The sequence below is a fragment of the Dipodomys ordii genome, unplaced genomic scaffold (genome assembly GCF_000151885.1).
Source record: "Dipodomys ordii isolate 6190 unplaced genomic scaffold, Dord_2.0 Scaffold39, whole genome shotgun sequence".
In the NCBI taxonomy this organism is placed as follows: domain Eukaryota; kingdom Metazoa; phylum Chordata; class Mammalia; order Rodentia; family Heteromyidae; genus Dipodomys; species Dipodomys ordii.
In genome coordinates this window covers 773,623-794,310 of record NW_012267255.1, presented here as the reverse complement: position 1 = coordinate 794,310, position 20,688 = coordinate 773,623, and positions in this window count along the sequence as shown.

The window sequence follows — 20,688 nt, the reverse complement described above, 5'->3', positions numbered from 1 at the left end:
AGTGTGGCAGACGGAACTTATGCCAAGCACAGCCTGAAAGGGACAGAAGGACCAGGTAGAAAGAGACTAGGCATTTGAGGGAGAGCTCAGCTGTCCCGAGGGGTGAAAACAGGCACCCTAATCAGGTATCCTGGCAGAAAACCCTCAGGGTTTTAGGGCCCACTGTTGCACAAAGGGAATTGAAACGCTAGGGGTACACAATCCTTTAGCGATCATAAAGCTCAAGGAGCGAGGACGTTTCTGGTGATATGTACGACTGGCATTTGCATCAATTTTGTAGAGATCAACTTGTGATAAAATACTTCTTTATCAAGAATTATGACTTCAACTTATACTACAATTTTATAGTTTTGAATCTATTTATACTGTGATTTGAGCCACTAGTATCTTTTTTTTTTTTTTTTGCTCCTAGCCTGGCTATACCTACCTATTAACTATACCTCATTTTTCAAACAAATATTTATGTGAATCTATCACCGACTTTCACTCATATTTTAGTAAAATGTTGCTAGGTGGGAAAAAAAAACAATGTCACATGGACATAAGCTGCATTTCTCCATTTTAGAAGCTAAAGGCACCTCTAAATTCCTGGAAATGAGTAAGGACCATAAGATGGAGAAGTGAGATAAAGTAAAAATTAACCATTAACCATAGAAAAGAATGATTGCTCAGCTCACCTCTGTGGCAGAGATTGAGATACTTTAAATTGTTGTGACTATAACTTATAAACCTGTTACTCGCGTGTGGTCAGAGAATTGAGTGTTTGGGTTAATTAATTGCTTGGTGAGTACAGAAACATCACACCTGGATGACAAGTATCCAAAAGGCAACCATAAAATAAGCTACATGGAAAACATAACACTAAGCACTGCTCTGTCCTTTAACGAATTAATCCCATTTTATTTCATTTATTGATTTACTTATACCTGTTCCCCTGAAATAAATTCCTGCGCAGGTCCTGTTCATCTGTTCATCACTCACCTTCACCTAGGATAACCACTAACCACTCATCAAACATTTGGATGAAGAAATGGCTATACCACCATAGTTCTACAACTTAAAACTCTCAAGCTTTAGCCAGGCGCCAGTGGCTTATGCCTGTAACTAGCTACTCAGGAGGCTGAGCTCTGAGGATCATGGTTCAAAGCCAGCCCAGACAGGAAAGTCTGTGAGACTCTTATCTCCAATAAACCACCAGGAAACCAGAAGTGGCGCTGTGGCTCAAGTGGTAGAGCACTTGGCTTGAGCTGTAGAGCACAGGGACAGTGCCCAGGCCCAGAATTCAAGCCCCCTCCACCGACCAAAAACAACAACAACAACAAAAAAAAACTCTGAAGCATTCACTGGAGCATCTCAATAACACCAACTGCTGTAGCTACTGGGTTAAGAAAGTAAAGAAATTCTCACTCATAGCATCTGTTGTGTAATAAATTTCAAACAATATTAATTTCTTTTTCAAAGTACTACATGAATTGCACTGTTTTTGCAAACTTAATTTACACATATTGTCAGAATTCCTAATACACCTTCATGCCTTTTCCTCAAGAAAAAAAGAATACATTACTATTAGAGAGGAAGAGTAAACAACCATTTCCAAATTGACACGTGTTGTATCTGGTCATTCATTGTTTCATGTTAGTCCTTAAAATTTGATGAGTCATTGTTTGTGCTCTACTGAATAAATGCTCAGAAGTGGAATTGCTGGGTCATAGGGTTGTTTTATATTTTTTTTGAGGCCCCTCCATACTGCTTTCCAGATGGTTGAACAAATTTACATTCCTGCCAACAGTGTAACAGTGTTTCCTTTTGGCCACATCTGCTATCATCTGTAATTGTTAGTTTTCTTGATTATGGCCATTGATTACAGCCATTCTAGCTGGGATGAGGTGGAATTGCAGTGGTGTCTTGATTTACATTTCCTTTATGGCCAGAGATAATAGATAATGAACATTTTTTTCATGTGTCTATTGGTTGTATTTACTTCTGAGAAAGCCCTCTTTAACTCATTAGTCAATTTATTAATTGGGTTGTTGTTTCTTCTCGGGTTTATTTCTTCAGGGCTCAATTCTTTGAGTTCCAAGTATATTTTGGATATTAGGCTTTTGTCTGATGGATGGCTGATACAAACCTCCTAACCTGTGATCTTTCTTTTAACTTGATAGCTTTGCTGTGCAGAAACTTTTAGTTTGTTGTAGTCCTATTTATCAAATCTTTCTTTGTGTTTCTGTGTTTACTTAGACAGTTTTGACCTGTGCCCAGGAACCCTACTGTTTCCCCTACTCATTCCTATAAAAGTTTCATGGTTTCTGGCCTTACATTGAAATCTTGATTCATTTTAAACTGATGTTGGTGCAAGGTGTTACGCAGATATCTAGTATCCATTTCTGCACATGGAATCCAATTTTGCCAGCACCATTTGTTTGAAGGGGCTATCTTTCTTTCAGCCTATATTTTTGCCTTCTTTATCAAATATTAGATAGCTAAATGTCTGTAGATTTGTTTCTTGGCCTTCTATTGTGTTGCATTAGTCCTTGCACCTATTTTTATGCCAGAATCAAACTGTTTTCATTACTATGCTGATACACTAAAGCCACAACCACAACTATGCTGATTGCAGCATTATTTACCATAGTCAAGCTATGGAATCAGCCAGATGCCCCTCAATGGATGAATGGATCAAGAATGTGGTATATATACACAATGGAATTCTACTCAACCATCAGAAAGAATTACATTGAACTATTCCTAAGGAAATGGGGAAACTTGGGGAGGATTATGTTAAGTGAAAAAGGCCAGACCCAGAGAAACACGGGTTGCATGGTTTCCCTCATTAGTGGGATCTAGCATGTGCCTATAAATCTGGAATTAAGAAAACTGGGTAGTACCCAAGTGATTATAAATGAATTAACTGAAATATAATTGGATCTATGAGAATATAAATAGTACAATTCTTTAGAAAGACTAAGTCAAAGGCTATCAAAATTAGTACTAGGAAATGGGTACCTGCAAGAAGAATGGGGGATGGGTTCAAGAGGAGATGGGTAGAAGAATGAATGGGAGAAATGAGTAGAATGCAGATAAGAATGCATTATATATGCCACAGAACTAAGAAAAATAAGGGAAGGAGTAGGTGTAAGGGATGAAGATGTTAAAGGGATGTCACAAATCAAGATGCATTGTATACATAAATTGTTTTATTTAATGGCAAACAAAATTCAATACATAACCTGAAAACTGAGAAAAGTGAGGGGAAAGGGTAGGGTGAGAGGAATGGGTGAGAATTTTAAAAGGGATGACATTAATAAAGAGGTACTGTATTCATAAACTGCTCTGTTGAATTGCAACTCCTTTGTACAACTACCTAAAGAAAAGAAAAATATATTAAAAGAAAAATTGATGAATCACCAAATAAAGGAAACTACTAGACCAAAAAGTAGGGGGAGGAAGGTGAGAGGCTGATAAAATTCCTTCAGAGAAGTTCACATCTAACAAAACTATTCAGTTGTACATCCATTCAATAAATTCACTAAGAACTTAACCTTGTGCCAGTACTGTCATCAGAGGCAAAGATACTATTTTGTGAATGGAGAATAGACACCCCTGTTGGCTTCTAGGCTTAGAGGATACAATTACTTTTATGGCATGCAGGATCCTAGTCTTGGTGAGGTTTTTAGGCACCTCTAATTCTCTTGTGTTAAAATGGAAGTAAAGCTGATGCCAGATGGCTACAGGGGAAGACTTACTAAAAGGATTCAATACAGAACATTTCACTCAGAAATTGTGCACACTATGGTTGAAGTCAGAGAAGCAAGGACTCAGTAATATTGAGGCTAAAGTAAAACTGTATAAAAATCAAGGAGGATTTGGAAACTGATTTTTTTCACGTTCTCATTGTCATTAAGTACTTACATAAGGTGATTTCATTTTAATTTATCCATATATGCATGCCATGCACCTGGATCAGACTCATCTCTCCATCACTCTCCTGCATTCCCCACCACACATCCACTTCCCAAACCAGTTTCAACAAGCTCCATGTCCTCATGCATTTTGACCATGTTCATTCTCTTTCACCCTCTCCCTTTGTCCAGAAAACTGACTTTGTTGTTTCAATAATACTGTCTAGAAAAAGCTTTATTGAAATTTGTCAGATTAATAGTGACAACATGTTTCAGTGTGGTAATGATAAGCATGACAACTTTTTTATTTTATTATGCAAATAACTCAATACACAAAAAGTAGCATATGTAACATATTTCTAAGTACTGAATTATGAAAATAAAAGATAATACACCCATGAACCTACTACCCATTTAAGAATTATATTTGTTTTCTAGAGTTTTCTGAAACAAAGTACCACAAATTGAAGGGCATAATCAAGTGAAATTTATTGTCTTATAAGTTGAAAGTCCAAATAAAAACGTCAACACAGTTGGTTCCATCTGAGAGCTGTGGGAGAGAATCTGTTCCATGACATTTGCCTGTCTGGTGATTTGCTGGTGAACATGGTAATATTTATCTTGTAGGGGCATAACACCGGTCTTCATTTTCACATACCATTCTCTCTGCTACATCCTGACATAGTCATCTTTCCATAAACACCTCAGTCATCTTGGATCAGTCTCACCTTTCTTCAGTAGGCCAGGTAATAATTACTTACATCTGCAATGGCTTTGTTTCCAAATAAGGAAATATTCTTCTCTGTGATACTGGGGGTTAGAATTTCATTGTATCTTTTGGGAGCAAGACACAATTCAACCAAGAAAAAGGACTATGTCAGAATATCACTAATATATCTATGCATGGTACAATGCTTGTACAATGTTGGTACAATGCTTCTCTTTTCATTCTGTGAATTCCTCATATAGAAAGCTTCTGAAATTTTATGTCATCATTTTCTTTTGGTTTTCTATTATTTGATTACATGAAAAGCAGATGAATAATATATTGGTTAATTTTCTTTGTTTTGTCAATCTTCTATAACTCAGTCTTCTATAACTTGCCTTTCAGAAGTCATCATATTGATGTATGCTTCAGTAACTTACTCATTCATAAATTTCTACAGTATCCCCATATTAAGATATCCAAACTTTTGAAATTTATTCTGTCACTGTCCATTGCAGTTATTTTCTGTATGAAATATTCTGTAAATATCTTGAACTCATGTTGTATAGGAGTTTCTCTAGGATATACCTAGCCTGAAATTACTGAGTCACAGGGCATGTAAATGCTCGACTTTATAAGACAATGCTGAACGGTAGCTACCAATTTCTATTCTCCCAATTGTATATTTTGAGTTCTCTCCATCTACTTTATGGTAGTGCTGGCAATTGTCTAAATTCAAACTTTAAAATGATTTCCTATTGTGAGATTAAATTATCTCTCCCTGGTTATGGATGTTTCTTCTGCACACAGATGTCTGTTCATAGCTGGACACAGGGGGCTCACACCTGTAATCTTAGCTACTAAGGAGGCTGAGATATGAGGATTGTCATTCAAAGCCAGCCAAGGCAAAAATGTCCATGAGACTCTTCTCACCAACAAACCACCAGAAAACTGGAAGTGGCATTGTGGCTCAAGTAGTAGAGTGCTAGCCTTGAGCTGAAGAGCTCAGGAACAGTGCCCAAGCCGAGAGTTCAAGCCCCATAACTGACAAAAAAAAATGTCCATTCATCTCTCTTTTCTATTGGTTTAATGTTACCATCTTATTGATTTGTTATGTATTCTGGATACTAATTATCTATAAGTTATATGCTTTGTAAATATCTTTCCAAACCAATTTGTCTTCTCATCTTACACTGTCTTTTTGCTAGTTCTTAATTTTAATGCAATCAGATTTAAATATTTTAAATCTCACCTGTTGTATTTTAAATTTTTAATGTTGTATTTGGAAATTCTAAAGCTTAAATTATTGAGATGTTTCACATAGATAATACATTTCATATTTTCTAAATGCATTTACTAACATTCATATTTAAGTCTTTCATTCTTCTGATAGAGATTTTTTATTTAAATTTTAATTTTATTGTCAAGGTGACATACATACAGTTATAGTTACATAAATAAGGTAGTGAGTACATTTCTTGTCAGAGATTTTAATATGATAAAGAATCCAGGCTTATTTTTCTCCACACAAATGACTAATTTTTGTGTGCCATTATTAAATAATCCCTCTATAATGGATTTAATTTTATCCCTCAAAATGTTTTTTCTAGTGCTAGGGTTTTAACTCAGGGCCTGGACGCTCTTCCTGCGCTTCTTCTGCTCAAGACTAACACTTGAGCAGAAGCACCACTCCCAACTTTTTCTGTTTATGTGATACTGAGGAATTGAACCCAGGGCTTCAGGCATGCTAGGCAAGCCCTCTACCAACAAGCACATTCCCAGTCCTTATTCCCCAAGTTTCATATATCAAAATCCTCATGTTCAACACAACCCTACTTGAAGTTATGATCTTTATAGAAAAATAAAGTTAAAATAAGGCCATTATGTGAATTATAATCAAATATGACTTGTACCCCTACAAAAGAAACATTGAGATAGCTATGCATACATGGAAATGGGAATATAAATGTGACCATTTCCGAACAAGAAGACAGGTCTCAAGACAATTTTCTTGTACATATCTCCAAAGGAAGCCATCTGCCAACACCTTAACTTTCAGACTTCCAGCCTCTAGACTGTGAGACCATCAACTTGTATTGTTGCATTCATTCATCTGTGATAGGTCATTATGGCAGTCATAGAAAACTTCAATCTCTGCCATCGCCACTAACCTGGAGCTTTGAAGCACATACTTCTCACACATCAAATTTCTATTATATGAATGGGAAAAACAACCACCTGCAAACAATCTACTCTATAGTAGAAACTATACTTGGACCTTTAACTGTACTATCTAATTCTCTGAACAAATGTATGTGGTTTAAGTGGATATCTGAATCATAGTGATAATGCCCCCCCCTAATTGTCTCCAGTATTATTTGGGTCCAATCCACTGTTTCCATGAAAAGCAGATCAACCAAATTCACACTCAAGCTTTTGTACTCAATACCCAGTACCAAAATTATTTATCCACTGTTTTTCTCATTTCATCAAAAATAATAGCATCTACCTCCTAGACTTATGAACATTAAATCCTTTGAGTTCTTTGTTGTTGGTGGTGGTGGTGGTGCTGGTCATATTCATCATTATACACATGGGGTTTGGACTCAACCTGGGCACTCTCCCTGAGCTCTTTTGCCCTTTCCACTTTGACCCATAGCTCCAATTCCAGTTTTCTGGTGGCTAATTAGAGACAAGAGTCTCACAGACTTTTCTGCCCAGTCTGGCTTTGAACCATGGTGCTCAGATCTCAGCCTTCTGAGTGGCTAGGATTACAGGCATGAGCCACCAGTGCTCAGTGATCAATTGAGTTGCTAAATCTCCATATTGTGATAGATACTGATTTGTTTTTTTACAAAATATGTATGTGGTTACATTAGTCTCCAGTTTACAACTTTGAAATGGTTTCCCATTTCTCACTATTCCCCCTGAGCAGTTTCTCTGATTGATGCATATATGGTTTGGGGAAGCTATTAAACAAATATTACCCAGAATTCTGTTCTGTTAAAAATCAAAAGACACTAATAAGTACTGTGTGTCTTCTAGAAAAGGGAGAGTGTTAACTAGGTCCCACTGAACTCTAGTCCTGCAAGCAAGTACTATTTGGGATGCTGTATGGAAAAACTTTCAACTATGCAACATGGCTTTCAGGGCCTTTTCTGATCTATTCAGCTACTTGTTTCCCAGAGCACAGTCTCATTCATCTCCTGCAGAACTCTGACCTCAGCTGATAACCTCAGCTCCAGAACTCTGGGTGGTGTTTTTGTCATCTTCCTCCAAGCATCGATTGATTCCTGCCCCATCTCCAAGGTTTAGTACCACACAAGTTAGTGCTTTTCATGCCACAGACTGCCAGTCTATAATTATCACTGTGTTCCCAGAACTTCCATGTACTAGAGGAGGTACTCAGGAATGAATGAATGATAACACATATGTGGAACCTCACACACAAAGAAACTAAATAGCAGTGGCAATTGCATGTAACAGAAATAAATTTGTCTAACCACAAACTGATACCCTTACCAATTCTTCACACTGCCTCTAATTTAATAAACAATAAAATATTGTCTTTTACATACAATATTGCTACTGCTTACCACCACCAGAAGGATGAATTTCCAAAATGTTTTGGGGCTAGTGCAGAAAAATGTTCTACCACCATACTACAGATTATCTGTAGCACTTTTTGGTTAACTCTTCATAAGAGGAACAAAGAGAGTCTGGAAGGCAGAAGAAATAAAAGTTGGAAAGAAACTAAACAGAAAAAAATATATTTACTGTTCTATCCTGTCACTAGAACTGTAGCAGACTCTAAATGCACACAGGAGTAACAGCAGATGTTTATCTTTTTTCTTACCATACAAACAGCAATGAGGAAATAGAAGCTCAGACACATAACTGATTTCCCAAGATTTCACAACCATAAGGAAAGTGAGATTCAGTCCAAACTGAAAAGAGTTTAACAATTTCTGCTTTATTTGGGGGACAAGAAGGCAATGAAATCCCTCTTTAACCTTTGACCTACTTTCCCTCTCCTTTCTCTGGGGCCCTGATCCTGGCCACTTCTCCAGAGCCAAGAGTGCTTAGTGCCAACCACCACTTAGTCTATAAATTTAACCTCTTCTTAAGGTAAGTGGAGAATTATGCAAATGACATTGAAGATGCAGAGTTGAAGTGTCCCGGGTTTTCACCTACAGAAACTCAAAATATGGAATGACATGGTAGTTCTTGTTAAGACAACCTATTCTATTTTACTTTTTTCTATTTGACCTTCATCCTTTTTCTGAGACTTATTTTCTGTTTTGGAACTTTATCTTCTTTTTTTCTTTTTCCTTTTCTTTTTTTTTAATTTGGAACTTTACCTTCTTGACTTACCTGACCTTACTATTGGGCATAAGCACATCCAACGCTGAAATAACTTTAGTTTATCTCAGTAGCTTTCATTTTAATGGCTTTAAACAGGTGGACATAGGACATACAATGTTCCACAAAAGTAGATTGTACTAGGAAAAAGAATGAACCATGTGATTTATCACAAATGTGACTAAAGACTCTGAGCTCTTCAATGTATGGTGCCAAAAATGGAACAATGCTATTGAAACAATTTGGCTTCTTTCACTCTTTTTTTTTTAAATTATTGTCTGTCATGGGGCTTGAACTCTGGGCTTCAGCCCTCAGCTCTTCAGCTCCAAGCTAGTGCTCTACCACTTGAGCTACAGTGCCACTTCCTATTTTCTGGTGGTTTATTGGAGATAAGAGTTTCACAGACTTTCCTGGCCGGGCTGGCTTTGAACTGCTATCCTCAGATCTCAGCCTTCTGAGTAGCTAGGATTACAGGTGTGAGCTACCTGTGCCTGGCTCAATCTTTTCTTTTGTACTTATATATTAAAAGTAGACATTTACACATTTTGTCCATTGTCTGTGTCTCAAGATCCATGCTCAACACTTCGCATTTATTATTTAATTAATGTTCATAAAGACTCCATGAGAAAAAGCAGAACCATAATCCATTTGCACCAAAGACAACTGGGACACAATATAAGAAAGGGGTCAAATCACATAAACACAGAGAAGGAACTATGTCTGGGACTGTTCAGCTCTCAAGCCTCCATGGCATGTGCTGCCTTCTTTGAAGATGATTAGCAGTCAAGAACCCCTGCACCAGATCTGGACACAGAGGGTTGTCCAAATATTGACTGTTATCAATGCATAACCTCTTGTAGCTACGTTATCTGAGTCATTGTGATTTCCTTGCTACCTGACATCAATATCTGGCTGTAATTTTCACATAAATTTCGCTTTAGGGAAGCATCAAAATGCCAGCATCTAAATCTAATACAAACCCAAAACCACTAATAAAGAGGGTGAGACCATCCTTAGAAAAGTGAAGAAAAGCACTTGCCTGAAAACCATTAAAAATTAATCTAGAACTGTAATTCAAGTAAAGAAAACTCAAATGGGGAAAAATGACAGGTACAGCAAAGAGAAAAAAAATAACTTTCCCTGAAAGACAGAGGCATTCTTGCCATGTGAACAATAATGTCAAAAGAACCTGACAGGGGGCTGACTTCTCATAGGGTCTGACGTTCATTCAGATGGACTCCACAGTTAATCAGTGCTCCACACTACAATGTTTAAACTCTGTAACTGTATCTTAGAGCTTGTATTTTGCAACTGAAGCTCAGGGGAAGAAGAAACTGTTCCACCGGGGCCTTAGACTCCATCTCATGCAGTCTCCCGAGGAAAGGCCAACCTGGAACAGGTTCTCATCCACCCATCCCCTCACCAATACCATCCTCAAGTTCTCCTTTCCAGCTCTTGTCCAGCAGCTGTTGCCATATTTCATTAGTATGGAACATGGATACAATTAGGCATACGTGCCTGGGACACCTTGCAGAACAGAGTGGCAGCTTTCATTCCCACCCCAAGTAACACATAGGTGTTAGAGGAAAACCTCTCACTTATCCTTTTTAGGGCATTGGCACAAATATTTTTAGGAGTCATCTATCTACCATAAGTTGGAGTATTCAATCCAAGGAATTGGGAACCATCTGCCCTATCTATCCTGTACTCCAGCTCCTCACCAAATGTAGCCCCTAAGTTCCTTGCCTGATGATAAGGGAAGAAATTCAGAAGCCATCAGGCCCAACCATGTTCACCCCAAATCACAGTGAGACCTCGGTTGTTGGTGAAGATCCTCACTGGCCCCATGAGTATCCATCCCTATGGGCCAAGCACTGGATCCATCCGCTCTGTGCTTCAGAGATCCCCATTCTTCCTCCCAACCTTCTTTTCCTTCTGACCAGTTAGAGGCACTCTTGGAAAACAAGTCACAAAACACAAGTTGCATAATTTGGGTGATTTCTAAATCAAATGAAATGTTCTATTTGCATTGCATAATAAAAAAAAGAGGCCCAATAAAATTCATGCCAACAATTTAACATTTTAATTTCATTTACTTGGGACAGAAATAAAGATTAAATAAAAGAATAAAACATAGCATGACTAGTCTAGACACCCCACAAAAAACATCCATTTATTTCTTTTTATTATCTTTAGTGTACAAAGCAGTTGCCATTTAACAAAGCAGTTTATGAATGCAATATATCTTGATCAATGTCACCCCCTTCAACATTCCCACCCATCCCTCCCCTACCCATCTCTCCCCTACCCATCCCTCCCCTACTCATCCCTTACTTCACTCTTTTTAATTTTGTAGGATATACATTGCATTCTTGACTGCATTCTCCCTCTCTTCTCCTCTTCATTTGTCTATCACTTTCCCTTTGACCTTATACCACAACGCTCATGTACCTGCTTTCTGGTACTTTATTTTTAAAACTTCTATTTATTTTAATACCTATAATAGCATGAACTCCCCCTCCCCGCACTTTGCACTATTTCTCTCTCCCCCTCCCCACATTAAATGCAACAAGCAGGTCTTAGACACTTATATATCTCTTATCATCGTGTCTGAGATACACATTATAAATGAATGAATCAACTTCTACAAAATTTTTCCTTCACTATGGCTCTAAAATCTCCCTTCTTACTAACAGACAAAAAGATGTATCTATGTTTAGGTTTTCATCTAACTTAGCACAATTCTTTTGTTGATATTTATTAATACATGTTAAATACATTTGTGTTTTTTCCTTATCTCAATAATTGGAGAGAAAAACTAAAGGTCCTGAGTTCAAGCCCTGGCACCAGCAAGCAAGAAGAAGGAAGAGGAAGAGGAGGAGGAGGAGAAGGAGGAAAAAAGGGGCTACAGCATATCCTAAAACACTATAAATACTGATTCTCAGTAAGCAGAAACTTCAAAATAAATCTCTCTGCCTCCTTCTTCTTTTCCCCATCTCTTCTCTCTTTCTGTCTCTCATTCCCTGAAATAGAAGACAGTAACTACAGGAAAACTGCATATGTACTGGTGAACTCCTTACAATTCCAATCCTGCCACTAACTCTGCTAAATAAAATTGGTTCTCCTGTATACAATTCAGGAGATCAGGGCACCAGTGAAATGGAACAGTATTCCATACAGAACATCAATCACACAGGAACTTTAGCATAGAATAAGAAGCCACAGGAGAAGCTCATTTGTACAAAGCTTATTAATGTAGTAAGACTAAAGGAGAACTCAGTTCACCAGACCTGCAGGTGCCTAGGTCTCATCCCAGGAATAAATATCTCTCTATCTCTCTCTCCTCCCTCTCTCCTCTTTCTCTCTCTCCTTCTCTCCTCTCGCCCCCCCCCAAACATACAATCTGTTCCAGCCTTGGCTGGTCTAGGGCACCAGTGCTTCTCATCTTATATCAGAATGGACTCATGAAGCTGCAACAACCAAGAGTAAGAGTATAGGAGAAGGCAAGGATACATATCCCCCACTCATTCTAACATTAGATTGTGTAGCCAACAAATAAGTATTTCTTCAGCATGAACAAATTTCAGGATGCAATAATTCTAGAGTGTGCTGCCCTGCCCATTTTATAGCCAAAACTGAAGTGAAGGAAGGATCTTTGATAGAACTGGCATGGTAAACATAACCAAACGGAACACAGGAAGAAGAAAGCGAAGCTGAACTTCTAATTGCACCACATCTGCAGGTGATTTTAGAGTTTAACCACATCCAGGGTGTGGAATGGAAAACACATTGGGTTAAACCTTGCTGCTGTTAAAAGGCTGAAGGTACTTGGAATACAAAGTTAAGCCCTAGGCCAAAATTACCTTGGCAGTCCTTGTGTGGCTGTGACCTCCACTTTCCAGGATACCTACTCCAGGTCACCATGCCAGGCTGCCCTGCAGTGCAAGCCTGCAGCTAACACAGCCAACTAAAATGAAGCTACTTTTTCCTCCTCAGACATTAGACACTTGGGAATTGAACTCAGGACCTGCCATTCCCCCAGTTCTTTTGCTTTTAGTTTCCTTTTTTCAGATAATGGCTGGCATTGAATCCTAGTCCTCTACCTCCACCTCCCAAGTAGCTGAGATTATAGGCATTATTCCCTTGTTTTTGAAGCAGAACTTTTGATTGGGTTGGTCTCAATCCCAAAAAGCTGGGATTATCATTTATTATTTTGTGGTATTCCTGTCACATGCCAATACTCTGCTATAGTTTCAAATCATCAGATTCATATATTGATAATACTAAATATGGATTCTGTAACCCCAAAATTACATGTTAACAAAAGAAATAAATAGAAAATTATTTCATCAAAGTTGTGAAAGTTTGACTTAAAAGCGATGAATTAAAACGTTATGAAAGGGCTTGGAATGTGGCTTAATGATAGAGTGCTTGCCTCGCATGCATGAAGCCCTGGGTTTGATTCCTCAGTACCACATATACAGAAAAAGCTGGAAGTGGTGCTGTGGCTCAAGTGGTAGAGCTCCAGCTTTGAACTAAAGAGCTCAGGGACAGTGCCAGGCCCAGGGTTCAACCTCTACAACTGAAAACAAACAAACAAACAAACTTCATGAAGCAGAAGGACAAGGTGGAATCAGATGAAACCCCATTCCACTTCTAAAGACGTTTTTAATGTAGTTATTACACAGCTGTGGAAGACTATTAGTCTTCTTCTCTCTAAATGACAGGCAGAATAATTTCTAGTGCAGCATGTAGCTGTAAAATAACTATAGTAACAGCCATTTACTGTACATTTCAAAATGGAAGACAAATTTTAAATGCTTTCAACACAAAGAAATGGTAAGTTTTTGTGGTACTAAAAATGCTAATTACCCTTTTTTGATCAGTACACATTGTATACATACGTTGAAATGTACTATATGAAGTATACCACTAGTATGTGTCAAATAAAAACTTTTAGAAACTATAAATCTACACTGCTACATATTATACAACCATTATGTGCCAAATACAAATGACAAAAATATTTTTGAAAGGATATGGAAATCTCATTCACACATACAGCTATCTTCATTATTTTATTCCTTTTAATTATTTTTTACTTAATTGTTATTATAAAGGTGATATAGAGGTATTACAATTACATTATTATATTATTATATATATAAGTACATTTCTTTTTGTACAATGTCTTCCCTTCCTTCATTAACTCCCAGTCCCTTCTTAATCTCCACCCACAAGTTCACATAGTTCACTTTCATTAGTGTCCAGTGAGGTCCATTGCTGCTGCCTTTTTTACACTTTTTCCCTCAAGTTCTTACCCTCCCTCTCTATCCCAAAGACATACATGTGAATACATCATACATAGAATAGACAGAATCATCAAAAAATATTTTTAAAGGAATTTCTTGTTTCCTTATCTTGGAGTGCCTTAGGCATTTAGCCACATCTCCACCAATGTTTGTTGTTACTCTAATTCTCCTGGTGTTATGGAATCTCAGAGTTGTTTTCATTTGCAATTCCTTTATGACCAGGGATGATGAGCATTTCCTCATGTGTTTCTTTGTCATTCTTACCTCTTTATCTGAGACATCTCTCCTTAGTTCCCTTGCCCATTTAGTGATTAGTTTATTTGGTTGGTGGGGGTAAGGGGTGTGTAGTTCCTTGAGCTCCTTGTATATGTTGGATATTAGGCCTTTGTCTGATATATTGCCCATGAAATCTTCTGCAGTCCATTGTCTTAGTAACTATGTCCTTAGGTCTCAAAAACATTTTAATTTTGATGTACCATTTGTCAAGCCTCTCCCCTATCTGGTGTACCCCTGGGACTCTTTTCAAAAAGTTTCTGCCTATATATATAATTTCTAATGTTTCTCTTACTCTTTCTTGCAATAGTTTCAAAGTTTTGTCTGATGTTGATGTTTTTGATCCACTTTGAATTGATATGAATGCATGATGGCAAACAGGGATCCACTTTTAGTTTTCTGCATATGGATTCCCAGTTTTTGTTGTAGAGACTATTTTTTCCCTCTATGTATCTTTGGCTCCCTTATCAAATATCAGATAACTGTAATTGTATGGTTTTATTTCTGGTTCTTCTAATCTGTTCTGTTGATCTTTGCATCTATTTTTGTTCCAATACCAAGTTCTTTTGCTATTACAGCTCTGTAGTAGAGTTTGAGGTCTGGTTTTGTAATACCACACACATTATTTTTTGTGCCTAGAATTGCTTTGGCTATTCTAGGTCTTTTGTTATTCCATATGAACTTTTGTATTGCTTTCTCTAGCTCAGTAAAGAACATCATTGGGATTTTGATGGGCATTGCATTGAATTTGTACATAATTTTTGTCAGTATGACCATTGACAGATTGACGAAGAAGAGAAGAGATTCAAAACAATAAAACTAGAGATGTCCAAGGAAATATTACAACAAACATCCATGAAATCCACACAAACATAAATGATTATTTTCAAAACCTATACTCGAATAAAATGGAAAACCTAGTAGAAATGGACAAATTTCTAGAGACAAACTGCATAAGCTGAACCAAGAAGATATAAACCAATTACCACAGGCACATAACATGAAACAAGATTAAGGAAGTAATCAGAAGTTGTCCAAAAAAAAAAGCCCAGATCCCTATGGATTCATGCCTGAATTCTGTAAGACTATTAAATATGAACTAATACCAATACTTCTCAAATACTACTCACAATTGTCCATGAAACAGAAAAAGAAAGAGCAATTCCAAACCCGTTCTCTGAAGATACACTCATCCCAGAACCAGGTAACTATCCAACAAAAAAATAAAAAATTATAGACCATTTTTTCTGATGAACACAAAGAAAAAGTCTTCAATAAAATACTAGTCAGCAGAATCCAGAAACTAATTTTTAAAAATCATACATTATGATCAAGTAGGTTTCATCCCACAACTGCAAGGCTACCTTAACATATATAAATCAAAAAATGTAATTCACTCCAGAGTCAAAGATAAGAACCACATGATTATCTGAATAGATGCAAAAAAAAGCCTTTAACAAAATACTACATCCATTCATGTTAAAAGCTTTGGAGAAGCTAGGAATAGAAGGAACTTTCCTTAGAATAATAAAGGCTGTATATGACAGACCAATAGCCAACATCATACTGAAAGGTGAAAAACTAAAACCATTTCCCAAACATCAGGAACAAGACAAGGATGTTCACTCTCAACCCTCCACTTCAACATGGTTCTTGAATTCCTAGCCAAAGCAATAAGGCAAGAAAAAAACAAAAGGGATTTCCATAGGGAAAAAAGAGTCAAACTATTCCTATTTTCAGATGACATGATCTTATAACTAAAGGACCCAAAAAACTCCATCCCCAAGCTTCTAGAAGTGATCAACCATTTGGACAAAGTAGCAGGATACAAAATTATCCCACAAAAATCAGCAGCCCTTCTGTATGCCAACAATGTACAAGTTGAAAGGGAAATCAGGAAAACAACTGCAATTGCAATAGCCTCACCTAGGAATAAACCTAACCAAAGACTTAAAAGTGAAAATTATAAAAATCTGAAGAAAGAAATCAAAGAAGACATGAGAAAATAGAAAGATCTTTCATGTTCACAGACAGATAGAATCAATATTGGAAAAAATGTTTTATTTATTTCGAAGATCATTTGTGATTTTGAAACTGACACAAGACATGTCTCATTTATTCTATCAACATTTATTAACATTTCTTACATTAAAATTTTATTAACTACTTTTACAATCTTTTCTTGATTCCTTTTAAGTCATACTAAATATATAAATATCTAACCTTTTATACTTTGGTAAATATATATCCATACATATATAATATATATGTGTATATAATATACATATATACTTACATATGTATATACACATATGTATATATACACAAGTATATACATATATAATGTGTCTATATATATTATAATGTACATATGCATATATAATATATCATATAATATGTCATATATAATTGATATATACATTATAATATATAGACACATTATATATCTGTACATAGTCTCCAGAGAGGTCTCATTCCCACTTCAACAAGTAGACTACTTATAATGTCATCTGGAATAGACAAAAGAACAGCCATCTGGCTATTTAAAAGTTTATGAATCTCCTTTCCACTCAATCTTTGCACCATTCAAGTAGAATATATCTCTCTATAAACCGGTATTGTACATTGGCAAATTGTATGATTTCTCTGTGCCTAGATTTTGCTAATTATAATTTGGAGTATAATGAAGTACTACCTCTAGTGCTGTATAGTTCAACAGAAGTCAATATGGAAGATCAGGTTTTTAACATACTGAAAGGTCTTTGTGCCAATGGATTAATAGTTGGCTACTCAAGTAACCTGTCCCCTCACACACATAGAAGCCACACAGCCTCTCCCTCTCAGTGGCCTGTATTCCCCTGGGCTATAGTTAAAATACTGAGGCTTTGAAGAACAGGGACCTCAGAACCCTACTCTGGCTCTGTGGCCAGAATCCAAGAATCTATTCTTATGGGCCATAGCACATACTTTGGGGATTTGAAATGCCTTGAATTTCATTTCTGCCTGCCTCAAAGGGTTCTTAGAAGGAGAAAATACATTTCCCATAGAAAGAAAATGTATAGCAGATATGTTTTGCAACTTTGGTCAACAGCAATAATCGATTATATTTATCAACTAAAACACACACTACTTAAATATACCGTTCCTAAAGTAGTCATCACACAACATGGTTTTCTAAAACTATTTGCATGAAAAAGTAGTGCTTTTCAGAGTAGTGAAAGTTAATCAGTAAAAGAGTTTCCTATGAGAAACCTCTATTCGTAAATATACTTATTAATAATGCAAAACAAATAGTGCTTGAATTGAAGAGGATGAGAATTTATCTAAAAGTAAATAATGCTGCTATATATAGACACAGTTAGAGTCTTTCTCCCTCAGCAAAATAAGAGCTTTTAAACATAACTAATGTTTCTTTTAAGAAGTCTTTCCTTTAGTGTTCAATAAGAATGTGATTAAACAGAAAACTCTATTTAGTTGTATTGGAAAAGGAAAAGCAAAGTTTCAAAATAGTAGTCTGGATAAGTTTTGAAATGATTATATTGCATACTTGTTTAAAGAAAAATCTGAATTCTATATATCAGTCATTAAAAACATTTCATTCTAAAACCATGGAGAAAACTATAGACTATAACCTTTTTGTTTCTCTTAATAGTCCTATGTCTAAACCCAGACATTACACTCATGTGAGTATACATGTATGCATCGTGTACAGAGTAGGCTGAAACTGGCCCTGTGTTAATCAGCCTGGCTCAAATTCATTCTTTTTGTAAAACCAAGTAATGATTGAGAAAAAGATTTTAACTACTGTTTACTGTAAATGTGCTACTGCTTGGTCCTAACAATACTCATTTTCTGCAAGCCTTAAAAGACAGATTTCATGATTTGACGTTCTAAAAATTAATTATTAGCATTTTTATGTGGCTTGAGGTAACTTTAAGTAAACTGGAACCTAGATTCTATAACTATCTTCCAGAAAAATTTTAATATGAAATTTTAATGCTAGCTACCTGACAGCATAATTCTAAGGTCCAGGAAAGGCAAAAGACATAATGTAAAGCAGGAAAGGAAGCTAAAGTCCAAAGCTTTAAGAGGAACCATACATCAGTTACAAGTAGACATATGTGTGGACAGAAATCTCACCATATATGGTCCTATAGGGAAGAAATGAATGTTAAACTATTCAACATTGACTCAGTATGAGATTCCAAGTAAATATTATAACCTCACTATCACTCTCCCTATTTAAAAAGGGAAGAAATTAAAAGTCTCCATTTGAAAAATAGTCTGTGTAATGGGGGTTCATTTGAACTGAAAGCAATTAAATGTTCTTTTCACTTTTAAGTAAAACACAGTTTATCAATGGCAAAAGAGAAAAAGTAAAAGTTCACACTAATTACAAGGACAAAGCCAGTAAGCAGCTAAGGAAGATTCTACCATTATCAATTTAAACAGTTATTAATGCACTAGATCATCTTCAAGAAGGCTAAGGAAACCACTTGAGATCTGTCAGTACCTGATGTTAACATCATAATAGAACTGCTCATAAACAAAATGCAAATCAAAACAACATTGAGATTCCACCTCACCCCCGTTAGAATGGCCATTATCAAGAAGCAAATAATGACAAATGCCTGCAAGAATGTAGCCAAAGGGGAACTAAACTGTAGTACACTGTTGGTGGGAGTATTGTTTTGTTCAACTACTCTGGAAAGGAGTATGGATGGTCTTCCAAAAACAAAATGTATAATAACCTATGATACAGCAATCCCACTCCTGTGCACTTATCCAATAGGACACAAGCACGCTTACAATAAATTATCAGCACAGTCATGTTCGTTGCAGCATTATTCACCATAGCCAAGGTATGGAACAACCCAGATGCCCCCAATGGACAAATTGATGAAGAAAATGTTGTATTTTGCTCATCTATTAATAAGAATGATATTGCATCATTCATAAGGGAATGAAAAGATTTGGAAAAAATATATTAAGTAAAGTAAGTCAGACCCAGAGAAACAAAGATTGCGTAATTTCCTTTATTTGTGATTGATAGGATGTACCTATAAATCTATAATCAAATATGTTGGACTGGAACATATGCATACTGCTCCTGGACAAGGCCTTTGGACCTTCCCGGCTACCAGGCTTGTGCCCCAGTGGTAAGGTCACATGTTCTTTCCAGTAGTAGAATGGATCTAGGACACATACCCAAGACTGCGCATGTCTCTGCAACCATGAGACTCCTCCCACCATCCTTCTCCCACACCAAGGAGTAACAGCAGAGACTGTCTACTTGAGGGAAGGAACGGAACGAGAGTTAGTTGCCAAGTCACACCATAGGAACCTTGGGCTGGTCTTTCCAATGAGGCCCAGAGTCTGCAGTGGTATCTCAACACAAATGTAGATGACGCATCTAGGCTACACTGTCCTTAGAGGGCGATTTGAAGCAGGTATAGGCTATCCCGTGAGTTTATTTTGCCCAACTGCAGATTTGAGACAATCTGTTTAATACTTCCTCTCGTGTTGAAACACTAACAACATCTGCAAACACGTGGCAAACTTTCTTAAGGCACTGTCTATAACTAAAACGACAAACATAACCATAGACTTGGAGAAAATAATCTGCTCACAATTTCTAGAATTAAAAAAAAAAAAGCCAAATCAGGAAGGCAAGAACACATGCCTAATTCTTCAATGCGTAAACAACTTAGCATACCAACAACTTAGGGTTAGGATGAAGGAACCATGACCTTATGAAACAGATAAAATAAGGGACCAGAAACTGAGACAATAACAACAGATATGTAACTCTCAGAGAATTCAAAAGAGCTATTTTAATTGGGCATGGTAGGACATTCCTGTAATCCTAGCACTTGAAAAGAGCAGGCAAGAAGATCACAAAGCCAAGGCTATCCTTTGCTACACAAAAAGACCTTTTCTCAAAACAAATTTAAAAATAAACAAACAAAACGATCTAAGGAAAACTCAAAAAACTTTAAGGAAACACAGAGAAATAATTCAGGACTGTACAGAAAAAAAACTAAAAGAAAGATTAAAATAGTTTTTTTTAGATCAAAAAGAAATCCTTGAGCTGAAAAGTAGACTAAACGAAATTAAAAATAAGATTCAAGGCACT